This window comes from Eschrichtius robustus, chromosome X (assembly GCF_028021215.1).
Source record: "Eschrichtius robustus isolate mEscRob2 chromosome X, mEscRob2.pri, whole genome shotgun sequence".
Lineage (NCBI taxonomy): Eukaryota > Metazoa > Chordata > Mammalia > Artiodactyla > Eschrichtiidae > Eschrichtius > Eschrichtius robustus.
The window spans coordinates 38,764,544-38,778,503 of NC_090845.1; the positions used below are offsets into that span (position 1 = coordinate 38,764,544).

General features: G+C 38.1%; 1 non-coding gene and 1 pseudogene across 1 annotated transcript; one reads left to right on the forward strand and one right to left on the reverse strand.

Moving 5' to 3' along the window:
- Positions 1-502: 502 nt before the first annotated feature.
- On the forward strand, positions 503-609 carry LOC137757548 (U6 spliceosomal RNA). Its single transcript, XR_011072389.1, has one exon. It is a non-coding gene; the product is annotated as a U6 spliceosomal RNA (small nuclear RNA).
- A 7,195-nt stretch (positions 610-7,804) lies between these two features.
- The window catches only part of LOC137756292 (tRNA wybutosine-synthesizing protein 3 homolog), a 13,967-nt pseudogene continuing 7,811 nt past the window's right edge, over positions 7,805-13,960 (reverse strand).

Sequence of the window (13,960 nt, forward strand, 5' to 3'; positions counted from 1 at the left end):
CAGAAACTCTAGCCACTTTGGAAGGCTATTTGGCAATTTCTTATAAAGCTAAACGTAGTCTTACCACACAATATAGCAATTGTGCTTCTAGGTATTTACCCAACTGATTTGAAAGTTATGTCCACATAAAAACCTGCATGTGAATGTTTATAGCAGCTTTATTTATAATCACCAAAAAGTGGGGCAACCAAGAGGTCCTTCGGTGATAAAAAGGAATGTGCTATCAAACCACACAAAAAATATGGATGAATCTTAAATGCATATTGCTAAGTGCAAGTACCCAGTCTGAAAAGGCTACATACGGTATGGTTCCATTTATATGACATTCTGGAGAAGGCAAAACTGTAGAGATAGTAAATAGATCAGCGGTTGCCAGGGGTTTGAGGAAGGGGGAGGGTTGAACAAGAGAAGCACAGGGGATTTTTACGTCAGTGAAACTATTTTGTGTGATACTATACTGGCGGATACATGATGCTATGCATTTGTCAAAACCCATAGAACTGTGCTTGCTTCGGCAGCACATATACTAAAATTGGAACGAAACAGAGAAGATTAGCATGGCCCCTGTGCAAGGATGACACGCAAATTCGTGAAGCGTTCCATATTTTTATCTGCATAATATTCCATAACATAAATGCATCAAAATCTGTTTGTTTGGCTACTAATGGATATTTTTTTCAAAAATGTTTTGCTCTTACAAACAAGATTATGATGAATACCTCTATAAAAACATTTCCCATCTGGGTGAATAAATCTTATGACAAATTCTCAAAAAAACCCATAGAACTTTATAGCATACAGAGGGAGCTTAATGTGTGCAAATTTCTTTTAAAAGTCATTTAGGAGGTCAAGGGATCCCAAGATGGAATACAGACTGTGACAAAAGAATCTAACTACATTACAAATGTATGAAATAACTTCACTGAAGGGGGTGGGAAAAAAGGTAAGTTCCTAAGTAACTGTGGAAAGGAGTGGATACTATAAGACTAAAAACAAAAGAAACTGTGTATAAGCAGCACATTCTGGTTGATAAAGTGGTTTCCCATGGAGGGTAGAGGTTAACAATTCTAATGCTACTGTACCTGTGTCCTGGACATGAGCAATTAAGCAAATAGATGGCAGATCATGGAAGCCAGGTTTCTCACCATTAGAGGGGAAGGTTCCAGACAAGCAAGAGAAGGCTAGAATAATCCTTGTGGTACTGGATTAGACTTGGAGACATCAGTATGGAGATATGTTTAGCTTAATATAGATATAGATGAATACATATAGAACTATTTACAGATATGTAGATATACATTGGTTAGTATACACACGTTTCCTTGCTCCATCAGCTGAGAATGCTTAGAAGCAATGATGAACTAGTAACAATGAACACACCTAGTGCCTAAATATTGGTTTCTAATACCATTTTCTAATTAAAAAAAAAAAAAAGGCACCCAGGCTCTTTGCAGAAATGGCTGTTTCTAGAGCTGGGGCAGGGAATATACAAAATAAGCCTAGAGCATCTTATAGTGCCAGAAGGTAAGGTAGTGCTAAACACACACACACACACACACACACACACACACACACAAAGGGGTATGGCAAAAGGACAAGGAGTCAGGGACTTCGCTGGCGGTCCAGCGGTTAAGACTGCGCTTGCACTGAAGGGGGCACAGGTTCGATCTCTGGTCAGGGAACTAAGAACTGAAAGAGCTCCCAGTAGCCAAAGCTAGAACAATTCGAGTAACAAAATAAATAAAGTACTACTGGATTATAACCCATATATTCATGAGTCCATACTCATGATATAAATGATTGAATAGATAAATAGGTAAGTGGGGAAGAAGAGACAAATGTCCCTGTGCAGAAGAATTCCAAGTAATTTATGTAGATACTCCGCCCTTTAGGAGGTAGAGTATATCTCCCTACTCCTTAAGTGTCGGCCGTATATAGTAATGTCCTTACAAAGAGAAGAGTATGGAAAGGCAGGGCAGGGCGGGAGGAAGGAGCAGCTTTATGGTAGAGAAATCTGACAAACACTATCTCAGCCTGGTGGTCAAGGTCAACATTGATAGTGATGTCATGTTGATAGTTTGTACACTTGATATGATGTAATGAGAACTGCACTTTACCTCTATGGTCTTTCTCCCCCAAACCTGTAACTCCAGTCTAATCATGAGAAAAAACACCAAACACATCCCCACTGGAGGGCGTGCTACAAAACATCTGACCACAACTCCTCTGAATCCTTGTCTCAGGGTCCGCTTCTAGAAGAGCACAAGCTAAAATAGCCTTCAAGTTCATTTAGTCCAGGAAAAAAAAAAAGAGGTGCAGTGACATCCCCCAGCCCTCACATTTAATTCGTAGCAGAGATGGGTCAGTGACTTACACAAAGTAAGTGCTCAAAAAACTATTGGTTGAAGAATTAAGAATGAAGGTGTAGAACCCATGTTTCCTGCCTGCTAGTTTGGTGCTCTTTCCACGAAGCAATTTACCCTTAGTTATTAAAAATTCCACAGCATTTGGGGGCTACGATTTCATAGATAAACACACAGATGGAGATGGTAACTGTCAGCCATTAGGACTGGAACTTATTCCTTATGAAAGGCTGGATGTTTGAAGGGGTCAGGGACCACCTGGGAATGGTAAAGCTGGAAATGGGATAGGAGTTAAGATCAGAAATGAGGGGAAGTGGGTAGGTCACCAGGCTGAGTGGCACAAGCAGAAGCCCAGAGTGGCATCAGTGTATGAGTCACCAAATCCAAGCAAGAGAAGAGGCAGTAGGGTCACAGCGCTGGCAAGAAGCAAGGTAGCAGAAAATAGGAGGCATCCAGGATGGCTTTGGACAAAGTGCTGTGGAAAGCCCTCCCCTGTGAGGGGACCCTATGGAAGGGTCCTGTTGTCTTAAAGTGGCAGTGTTCAGAGTGTGCTACAAGCAATTCACAAAATTACAGTTATTGAGATTGACAGACTGTGGCACAGATTGCTAGTTGCCTATCCACTGTTCATTCTCCCCTTCTTTGTTATGAACAGAAACCCTATATTATTGGGGGTGGCAATGCGCTTAGCTTTAAAACAGTACTTTTCCAGCTTTCCCTGCAGATATTGATGGCTGATAGGGTGAAAGCAAAAGTCATTGCGTGAGACTTCTGAGAAAGCTTTGTAAAGAAAACCGACTAATGCAAGTGATTTAACCTTTTGCCCTTGCCCTTTCCTCCTGCCTACGGCCTTGAATGTGTATATATAATGGCTGAGTTGCAACAGCCATCATGGACCGTGAAGCAATCTTGATGATGGGAGCCATGCACCAAATATAGGGGAGCAGAAAGAAGGGTCCTGGGCCCTAGATGTGTGTAGAGCTGCCATATCAGCCCTGGATGCCTACTCCGGAACTCCTTTCATGGAGAAAAAAAAATAAACCCCTATCATGTTTAAGCCACTGTACTCTGGGTTTCTGTTACATGCTGTGGAATCTAATCCTAACTGATACATTGACCAAAGAAGGGAAAATTTAAATTTTACGTATGAATTATCCTAAAGAAAAATGCCAGAAATGTTAGGTTTCCTAAGGTAATGGTTAAGCCACTTAAGTCTGAAATCATTGACTGATATATAAGGAAAAGAGGAACTTTAACTCAGCCAATCGTTGCATTTTTTGACAAAGGAAAAGTCCGCGTGAGCAAATTTGTGGTGCTGGGTTATGTGCTGCTGTACATTTGCTGTGCTATGGCTTTGGTGATGGAGCACACAGACCATCCTGAAGAGCTTAGACTTGATGTTGGTTTCTACAATACTATGATTTATAAGAAATACAGAGATTTGGTCATTCAGATGACCAAAATACATTTCTCACATATATTTGGTCTTCATCCACAGTTCCTAGCTCATAGTTACCCAAACCCTTAGAATTTCCTGAGCAATAAGAACAATAGGAGCATCTTTCATTAAAATATTCGTTCTCTTGCCCTCAGTTCTCTTCAGAGACATTAAGGTGCAATGGGTGTCTTGTTATTCACAACAAGCCCCTTTCTACCACAACTGGGTTTATGTTAATGAGGTGACTTTGGAGAGCACCTAAGGATGGGGGCTACTAGGGAAACCAACCAAGAATAGAGGGGATGGAACTTTCAGTCTCACCACCTGATTTCCGGGCAGGGGAGAGGGGCTGGATGCTGACTCAACTGCCAATAGCCAATGCGTTAATCAATCATGCATATCTAATGAAGCCTCCAAAAAAACCCCAAAAGGAGGGGGTTTGGAGAGCCCGTGCTGGGCCCCAAACTCCACGAGGACAGAAGCTCCCTTGTTCAGGACCTCGCCCTGTGTATTTCTTTATCTGACTGTTGATTCATATCCTTTAATATCCTCTGTAGTAAATCTGTAATCTAGTGAGTAAACAGGTTTCCTGAGTTCTGTAAGCTGTTCTAACAAATTAATCAAACCCAAGGAGGGGGTCATGGGAATCTCTGATGAATAGCCAGTTGATCAGAAGTTAATGTTGTATGTGTGTTGATCACACACACACATACAATGGAATACTATTTAGCCATAAAAAGAGAATGAAATCCTGCTATTTGCAACAACATGGATGGACCTAGAGGGCATTATACTAAGTGAAATAAATCAGACAGAGAAAGCCAAACACTGTATGATCTCACTTACATGTGGAATTTAGAAACAACACAACAACAAACCAAGCTCATAAATACAGATAAGAGATTGGTGATTGCCAGAGGTGGGGGGTGGAGGCTGGGGGTGAGAGAAGTGAGTGAAGGGAATCAAAAGGTACAAACTTCCAGCTATAAAATAATTAAATCATGGGGATGTAATGTAAAACATGGTGACTATAGTTAATAATACTGTATAGCATATTTGAAAGTTGCTAAGAGAGCAGATCTTAAAAGTCCTCATCACAAGAAAAAAAATGTTTGTAACTATGTATGGTGACAGATGTTAACGAGACTTACTGTGATGGTCATTTCACAATACATACAAATATCAAATCTGTACATCTGAAACATATATAATGTTATTTGTCAATTATACCTCAATTAAAATTTTTAAATTATGTCAAATAATTTAAAATATATAGTGTTGACTGTACATCTCTTGTGGGATATATCCTATAGACAAAAGAAATTTTAGAAAATCTTAAACTTTTAGTGATGATTCTACTATTGCTTTTTTGAAACTATTAGTGTGTATGATATATATATATATACATATAAACACACATAAATATATACACTCATACACACATATTAGGATAAAGCAGATAAGTAACTATTTTAATGTCATTAGGAACTAATATTCTCAACCTAATAGAAAAGAGATACAAATATAAATTCAGGGAACTGATGTAAAAGCCATGTAACGTTAATTTTGAGTTGGAGATGCCAGTATGAATTTGTGAATTTTATTTTTATCTTTCTAAAAAGAACAAACTTCCCAGCTCTGTCCACTGAAAAGGCAATGATCAACTCAGGGGCAATGAGTACTCCTAGTACCCAGACTGGTTTCTCAATGCCTTTACCCAGTAAAAATAACTAGGACTCCCTGGGCCAGGATATATACAAGATAAGCTTTTAAAACAGAAAACATGGAAGCTATCAAATATTATTGATGTCAAAAGGGCACAGTAATCAATTGTAAGGGGTTCTACTTGCTAAAGATGGAACAATTTGAACATTAAAAAGAACAGTGATCCTAAAGTCAGGAATAAGATAAGAAGGTCTGCTCCTAACACTTCCATTCAACATTGTACTGGAGGTTCTATCCAGGACAATTTGGCAAGAAAAAGAAATAAGAGCCATCTAGATGGGAATGGAAAAAGTAAAAATATCTCTATTTGCACAAGACATGATCTCGTAAATAGAAAGTCCTCAGAAATCTCCTAAAAAACTATTAGAACTAATAGTTCAGCAAGATTGCAGGATACAAGATCAATAAACAAAAACCAACTGTACGTCTATACACTACCAATAAACACTCTGAAAAGAATTCCATTTATGACAGCATCAAATAATACTTAGGAATAAATTTAACAAAAGAAGTGTAAAACTTATACACTGAAAATTACAAAACATTGTTGAAAGATTAAAGATTTAAATAAAGGAAAACTTATCACATGTTTATGGGTAAGGTAGTAATACTTCCCAAAGTGACCTACAGATCCAGTGCAATACGTATCAAAATCCCAGCTTGCTTTTTTGCAATAATTGACAAGCTAATCCTAAAATTCATATGGAAATGCAAGAGACCCACAATAGCCAAAACCCTGAAAAAGAAGAACAAAGTTGGAAGACTCACATTTCCTGATTTCAGAACTTACTACAAAACTGTTATAATCAAGACAGTGTGACACTGGAATACAGACAGACATATAGATCAATGCAATAGAACTGAGAATCCAGAAATAAACCCATTCACTTACAGTCAAACAATTTTCAACAAGCGTGCCAAGACTATTTAATGGGAAATGAAGAGTCTTTTCAAGAAATGGTGCTGGCCCCAGTGTTCATAGCAGTACTATTTACAATAGCAAAGACATGGAAGCAACCTAAATGTCCATTGACAGAAGAATGGATAAAGAAGATGTGATACATATATACAATGGAATATTACTCAGCCACAAAAAAGAATGAAATAATGCCATTTGCAGCAACATGGATGGACCTAGAGGTTATCATACTAAGTGAAGTAAGTCAAAGACAAATACCATATGAAATCACTTATATGTGGAATGTTAAAAAATGATACTAATGAACTTATTTACAAAACAGAAATAGACTCACAGACATAGAAAACAAACTTATGGTTACCAACAGGGAAAGGGGGGAGGGATAAATTTTGAATTTGGGATTAACAGGCATATAAAATAGATAAACAGCAGGGAACTGTACTCAATATCTGGAAACAACAGGGAACTACATTCAATATCTTATAATAACCTATAATGGAAAAGAATCTGAAAAAGAATATATATATCTGAATCACTTTGCTGTGCACCTGAAACACTGTAAATCAACTATACTTCAATAAAATTTTTTTAAATTTTTAAAAAAATAAGTGGTGCTGGGACATCTAGATATCCACTTGCAAAAGGATGAAGTTGGACACTTACCTCACAACATACACAAAAAATTAATTCAAAATGGATTAAAGACCTAAATGTAAGAGTTTAATCTATAAAACTCTTAGAAGAAAATATAGGAGTAAATCTTCATGACCTAGGGTTAGGCAATGGATTCTTAGATACAACACCAAAAGCACAAGCAACAACAACAGAAGAGATAAATTAAACTATACCAAAACTAAAATCTTTTGTGCTGCAAACAATACTATCAAGAAAGTGAGAAGACAAAAGACAGCAGGAAATTTTGCAAATATATCCTTAAGAAGGGACTTATATCCAGAATATGTTTTTTAAAAAAAACTCTTAAAACTCAATAATAAGAAGACAACCCAACCTAAAAATGAGCAGAGGATCTTTTTTTTTGGCATTAAAAATCATAATTTTATTTTTTCAATGACTATGTGACTAAAAAAGATGGTATTTAAGAGCAAATATTATATACAGGTATTTTTAAAAGCTAAGGGTTTCTCTAAAATATAGAAAAAAATTAAATCTTGCTTTTCTGACAGGCTGATACACTCAACAGACTAAAATACTCTTATATAGAGCAACTTTATAAAATCTATTAGAAACATTATTCTACCAAGACACTTTGGAACCAAATCTCAGCAATCTTCAGGGAAGACAGTAACCCTGATTCCTGGATCATCATGATCATCATTTTCAAGTTATTTATCATTTTCTTCAGTAATACATTTGCCATGTGCTTCTTCTGGGTTTCTTTTTTTCTTATGAGTATATGATGAGTTATTTTTCTCTTTGATTTTCTCTTTGGGATGTGAGGTAGTAGAAATAGTTTCTTTTTACAAAGCATGTTATAGGCGGTTGTAAAACCTTTCAATTCTCTTCTTGCTTTCCTACATTTTTTGATTTGCTTATCTTTAACAGGAAGTCGATATATTCCCCTGTCACCATCAGTTTTCCTTTATGGCTTAATGGAACTTCTAAGCCATGTGTGCTCCAGACAGCCAACATAGTCTTTCCTCTCTTTCCCACTATTACGCCAGAGTTCCTGAAAGCAGAATCTATTGCCACTGAATGCTATAAATTCAAGTATAATCACAAAATTTTACCAGAATCTGTGCATCCTGCAACTGTTGACACTGCACATGAAGAACAAGTGGTTCAAATTTCAAAATGGCACCACCATTCGCTTCCTTTAGGGCTACAATCACGTCATCTTTCACGCACAGTTTGTGTGTAACCAGTAGCCAGCAACGATTTTGTTTCTGAACCTCAAAACCATTTATACCCCCGTCTAGGAGGAGGATGCAGCCAGCGCAGGAACTGGTGGTGAAAAACTGTTCTCGCCCAGTCAAGGGCTGCACAAGCTCTACCACATCCTCGTCCACACTGCCTTTCCGGCTGAGGCCCACTTTGCTCAGACACTTGCACCTTCCATCTCTTGAATGCTGCACTACTATCCGTGCAAGGAGGGAGTTAGGGTCTGCACTTTCACATTAGCCTCGCCTTTCCCTGGGGGCAGCCATATTGAAGCCAGTGGTGGCCAGAAATGTCCAAACTCTAGAGGATCTGAGTAGACATTTCTCAAAAGATGATGTACACGCCAATAAAAACGTGAAAAGATACTTCAAAACTGGGGTGGGGGAAGAACGTGAAAAGATGCTCAATATCATTAGTCATTAGAAAAATGCAAATCAAAACCACAATGAGATACCACTTTCCACCCAATAGGCTAGCTATAATCAAAAATACACATGATAATAAGTGTTGTGACGATGTGGAGAAATTGAGACCCTTATACATTGTTGGTGGGAATGTAAAATGGTGCAGCTGCTTTGGAAAACAATTTGGTAGTTGCTCAAAATGTTAAGCATAGAGTTACCGTATGATCCAGCAATTCCACTCCTAGGTATATACCCAAGAGAAATGAAAACATAAGTCTGCACAAAAACTTGTATGTGAATGTTCACTGCAACATTATTCATAATAGCCAAAAAGTGAAAATAACCTTGTATTTGTTTCCTAAGGCTGCAGTAACAAATCACCACAAACTGGGTGGCTAAAAACAACAGAAATTTATTCTCTCACAGTTCTGGAAGCCATAAGTCTGAAATCAAAGTGCTGGTAGGGCTGTGCTCCCTCTGAAGTTTCTAGGGCAGAATTCTTCCTTGCCTCTTTCAGCTTTTGGTGTCTCCAGTGGTTCCTTGGCTTATTGTGACCCCATCAATCCAATCTCTGCCTTGATCTTTACATGTCTCCTCCTTCTCTCTCTCTCTCCTCTATGTGTCTCCTATAAGGATATTTGTCACTGGATTTAGGGCCCACTAGGATGATCTCATCTTGAGATCCCTAACTTAATTACATCTGCAAAGAACCTTTTTCCAAATAAGGTCATGTTCACAGGTTTCAGGGGTTAAGAGATGGACATATCTTTTTGGAGGCCACCATTCAACCCTCTACAAACCCAAAGGTCCATCAACTGATGATGAGTAAACAAATATGGTTCATCCATACAATGGAATATAGTTTGGTGATAAAATGTACTGACACACGCTACAGCATGGATTAACCTTGAAAACATTATACTCAGGGAAAGAAGCCAAAGGCCACAGGTGGTGCAATTCCATTTAAACAAAATGTCGCGAATAGGCAAATCAATAGAAACAGAAAGTAGATCGGTGGTTGCATAGGGTTGTTGGAGCCTTAGGCAGGCTGGGGAGCAACTGCTAATGGGTATAGGGTTTCTTTTTGGCAGAATGAAAATGTTCTAAAATTATATTATGGTAATGATTGCACAACTCTGTGAATATACTAAAAACCATTGAATTGTGCATTTTAAATGGGTGAATTGTATGGTATGTGAATTATAATCTAATGAAACGGTTAAAAGTGAGGAATTAAAAAATGAATGTAATGAATTGAAATACATGACATATGCTAAAAATCCATAGGCTCATAATGATTTTTTTAAAAAGCTCTTTGGTCATCTTTAGACAATATTGGTGAATAAAGGTAAGGAATCAAGCACTTATTCTGCCTTTCTTATATGAACTGTACTTCAGGGTATCCAAACAGTTGATAAAAGAAAGTTCTTTATTACAGAAAAATTCCCACTAATAAAGGCAGAAGAAATGACAATTAGAATCTCACAAATTTGTAAGCCCTAATGAAATAATGGATCAAGGCAATGTTTTCCATCAGGTGAAAGGCTGATGGAAACTTTAAAAGAGGGACTAACATCACCAGAATCTGATGATTAATCTTAGCATCACTAAAACGGGGACAGCCAGACGTTACAGGCCTCCTGATATGGTGCAAAAGGAAGTACACAGTACTACTTACAAAATATTTTTTTTAATTGAAGTATAGTTGATTTACAATGTTGTGTGTTTCAGGTGTACAGCAAAGTGATTCACATATATTTTTTTTTCCAGATTCATTTTCCTTATAGGTTGTTACAAAATATTGAGTGTAGTTTCCCGTGCTGTACAGTAGGTCCTTTTTGGTTACCTATTTTATACATAGTAGTGTGCATATGCTAATCCCAAACTCCTAATTTATCCCTCCCTCACCCTTTCCCCTTTGGTAACTATAAGTTTGTTCCCTATGTCTGTGGGTCTATTTCTGTTTTGTATATAAGTTCATTTATTAGAACATTCTCTAACACCATACAAAAAAATAAACTCAAAATGGATTAAAGACCTAAATATAAGACTGGATACTATGAAGTATTCTTGCCAGTAAAATCAAACCTGAATTTGATCAAGCCTGTAAACCTAACTGCCACTTTATAGGAAACACAGGGTTTAAAGGAACATATTAAATGACACTGGAGACATGGATACAATCAGCCAAATACTGACTGTGGGAAATTTGCCAGGGCAGATGTGTCCATTTTTTTCTGCAAACAAATAGCAAGAATATAAGAGGAAGGAGTAACCTATCAAAAAGACTTGAGATATATTAACCACATGCAGTGAGGGACCTTGTCTGGTTCCTCGTTTGAAGAAACCAACTATTAAAACAAATAACTATGAGATAATGCGGAAGATTTTGAACACTGACTGGATATAAATGATATTTTTAAACTGTCAATATTTTTTAGTTGTGATAAGGGTTATGCTTGGGGGAAAAAGTTTTTATCTTTTAGAGATACATACTTAAATATTTACAGATGAGAAGACATAATGTCTGGGACTTGCTTTAAGATAATCTCATGGTGGGGTGAAAAAAGTAGTTGGGAATGTAGATGAAACAATATTGGTCATCTGTTCGTAATCGTTGAAACCACGTGATGGGTACATGGTGGTCCTACTAGTATAGGACCATACACTGTCCTACTAGTATATATGTTTGGAAATGTTCCAGAGTAAAAAGGGGTGTTTTAAGTGTTCTTTGGAACATTGAGTTGAGGCTTGAGTATGTTTTTTCCATATAAATCCATATGTTTTTTGCCTAGTAAAGTTTATGGGAATTCCTTTTTGCCTAATCTGACGAAAGCAGATCATTTGGACGGCAGAGGCATGCTTTGAAATCGCATCTGCTGTTTATTTTTTTTTTAATTGAAGTATAGTTGATTTACAATGTTGTGTTGTGTTTCTGGTATACAGCAAAGTGATTCGGTTGTATGTGTGTGTGTGTGTGTGTGTGTGTGTGTGTGTGTGTGTGCATATTCATTTTCGTATTCTTTTCCATTATGGTTTATTGCAAGCCTGGGTTTGAGTTCTGGCACCAGTATTCACTAACTTTGTCAGATACTTAACATTTCTGAAGCTCAAAGCTCAATTTCTTCACTGGTCAAGCAGGCATCACAATAATAGCTCTCACCTGGGGTTGTCTGGGGGATTAAATAAGATAGAGAATACAAAGCACTCAGCACTTGGCACAGTGCCTGGCCGTGCTGCATAAATATTAGGGGCAGCTAATGCTTAATTGTTTCAGTTATCTATTGTGGGTTCACTTGGCTCAGCTGGGAGCTTCTTCTACTCTGTCTGCTGTCAGCTGGGACTACAGTCATCTGGTGGTTGAACTGGGCTGGAACAACCAAGACGGCTCACACAGATGGCCGGCAGTTGATGTCAACCGTTGGCTGAGAGCTCAGCTAGGGCTGTTGTCCACTGCATCTATGCATGGCCTCTCCATGTCACTCGGGCTTCTCACTTAATGGTGGAGGAAGTGCCCAAGAGCAAAGCGGAAGCTGCCAGTTCTCAGGGCCTGCAACTGGCACAGGGTCACTTCTGCCACGTTCTGTTGGTTAAAGAGTGGCAAGCCCTGTTCAGACACAATGGTAGGGGAAATAAACTCTACCTCTTAATGCGGACGGGGCAAAGAATGTGTAGCCCTCTTTAATCCACCACCAAGTGTTCCTGTTTCCTCAGTACTTGGTCCATAGATAAAAATATAGATTCCAAGAATCACACCAAAAAAAGTACTCATATATGTCTCTAGAAGGTAATTAGACCACACTGGCTGATGTTTTTCTTGCTTCTCAGCAGACTAAGCCAGGGCCTGGGAAATCGGACGGGCTAGGCAGCCGCTAGGCCCTCACCCCTGAGAGAAGAAACCAGGGCAGGACCAAGTCTTCACTGCAGAAACACCCTGGCATGAGTCAGTGGTTCTCAAAAATAATTTATGAGACCAAATTAGGTCATCTATTTTTAATTTTTGTGGTTATTAATTTTACAAATTGTAATTCAATACTGTTCTCCCAGGCAATAATTCTGAAGACTTGAGGAAATATTAGCATTCCCTTCCAAGGTATTCTTTCCTTAATTCTTTAGTTCCAAGGCATAACAGCTTTCCACATGTTTCTTCTCTTACCCTTTGATCAACAATTGCTGACTCTCATGTATTCTCTGATATTAGCTAAAACACTGTCCAGGAGAGGTGTGTGTTTGTTTTCATTTACTGCACATTATACAAACACAAAGTCTGGGTAAGAAATATTTCCTAGAGCTAAAAAATGCAAAGTTAGTGGCAAGCTTGGGCAATGTGAATTTTACCTAAAGAGTTTTGCTTCTAATTGGAACATTTACAGTAAACAAATGATTGATAAAGACACTCAGTCGCCTCTATAAACAAGGAAGCGGGGAAGCCAGCCATGCTGAACATTGTGTTTATTTTCCACTGGAAGAGGATGTAAACTGCTAATCACAAGCATGCCACCGTTTAATTTCTATACAAGACCCCTTCCTGGCTTTCTATAAAGCAAAAAACTGATGGCAGTTTTGCTCACTAAATTTCTTTGTGCAGAATTGTTACGTGCTATTAATTTTAGCATAGCTTATCAAAAAACAAATGACCAAACAAACAAACCAAAAGGCCTTAAAAAAAAAACAAAAACGCTTAGGTGCTTCTAAGCTTGGATTCATTTTGCTGTTGAAAAGATCCCAGCTGACAGCTGTGATATAAATGCATGGAGAAGGAAATAAATACTGGCTCTTTGACCATGACCTGGAAGTTATGTCAGAAGAGTCTGGCATTTTATCAATTGGCCACAAAGCAAATGTGGGAGGGAGGGGATGGAGAGGATGGAATGGCCACATATTTCTGGCCCTATCTGAAGTTCTGAGCACATCAGAGCATACAGCTAGAGGTTCAGAATCATTGTGATGATACACAAGTGGGTGAAACCATTTCCTTAGAAATGAACTGTCCTTGTCTAAGCTAAGACCCTTGCTGACATATTTGAGAAGATTTCTGACTTGAGACTCTTTCTGACTTATTTAAGACTCTTTCTGACTTATTTAAGCCCTTCCTGACTTGTTTCAGACTCTGTCTGATGAATTAGATACCCTTCCTGATTTGTATGGGACCCTTCCTAACTTGTTCAAGACTCTTCCTGACATGTTTGAGACCATCCCTAACTTGTTTCAG